The following is a 1,155-nucleotide window of genomic DNA, read 5'->3' on the forward strand; positions in this document are numbered from 1 at the left end:
GCTTGGGTAGCTATGAAGCTTTCCATCATCAATTCGAGATTTGACTTCCTAGGCATGTTAGGAGCATTATTAGCTGGCTTTTGATATCCAGGCGGAACAGCTGGTGCTTGGCCAGGTGCATACAGGGCATTGTTATTCTTATACGAGAAATTAGGACGGTTTTTCCAACCTGGGTTGTAGGTATTCGAATAGGGATTTCCTTGTGTGTAATTTACTTGATCGGTTGGGACTCTTGCTAATATTTGACATTCTTGTGTAGTGTGTCCAGGGTTTCCACATAACTCACAATTTGGAGTTACAGCAGCCACGGTGGTTGCGGGTGGTATAGTCAAGTTATCTAATTTTTGAACAGCGACATCTACCTTTGCATGAACATGGTCAAGGCTACTGATTTCGTACATTCCACCCTTCGTCTGGGACTTTTCCACTAGAGTTAGTTCACCTCCTCATTGGCAATGGTTTTGGGGCATGTTTTCAATGAGTTGATAGGCTTCGGTGTATGGCTTATCCATAAGTGCACCGCCCGCGGAAGCGTCTATTGTAAGTCTTGTGTTATACAGAAGCCCATTATAAAATGTGTGAATGATCACCCAGTCTTCGAGACCGTGATGTGGACATATCCTCATCATGTCCTTGTATCTCTCCCACGCTTCGTAGAGAGATTCCACATCTTTTTTCTTGAATCTGTTGATTTGAGCTCTCAGCATAGCCGTTTTGCTCGGCGGAAAGTATCTAGATAAGAAGACGTTCTTCAGTTCTTCCCATGTTGTAACGGAGTTGGAGGGCAAGGATTGCAACGAAGCCCAAGCTCTGTCTCTTAGTGAGAAAAGAAAAAGGCGCAGTCTTATCGCATCTTAAGATACACCATTCGCTTTTACAGTATCGGCGTACTGCACAAACTTGGTCAGGTGTTCATTAGGATCGTCTGTTGGATTTCCAGCAAATTGATGTTGTTGGACGGCTGATAAGAGTGAGGGTTTCAGCTCGAAATTGTTTCGATTTATAGAGGGGGCAGCAATGTTGTTGTGAGGTTCTTGTTGAGACGGGGTAGCATAGAATTTAAGAGGACGATTCTGTGGTCCTTCTTCAGCCATGTTTGGTTTTTCTTCTGATTTAGGAGGAAAGGAGATATCGGGAATACCGTACTTTTGTTGA

General features: G+C 43.8%; 1 non-coding gene across 1 annotated transcript; it reads left to right on the forward strand.

Moving 5' to 3' along the window:
- The first annotated feature begins 600 nt into the window (after positions 1-600).
- On the forward strand, positions 601-707 carry LOC127088978 (small nucleolar RNA R71). Its single transcript, XR_007790764.1, has one exon. It is a non-coding gene; the product is annotated as a small nucleolar RNA R71 (small nucleolar RNA).
- Positions 708-1,155: the final 448 nt, after the last annotated feature.

Source organism: Lathyrus oleraceus, chromosome 5 (assembly GCF_024323335.1).
Source record: "Lathyrus oleraceus cultivar Zhongwan6 chromosome 5, CAAS_Psat_ZW6_1.0, whole genome shotgun sequence".
In the NCBI taxonomy this organism is placed as follows: Eukaryota; Viridiplantae; Streptophyta; class Magnoliopsida; order Fabales; family Fabaceae; genus Lathyrus; species Lathyrus oleraceus.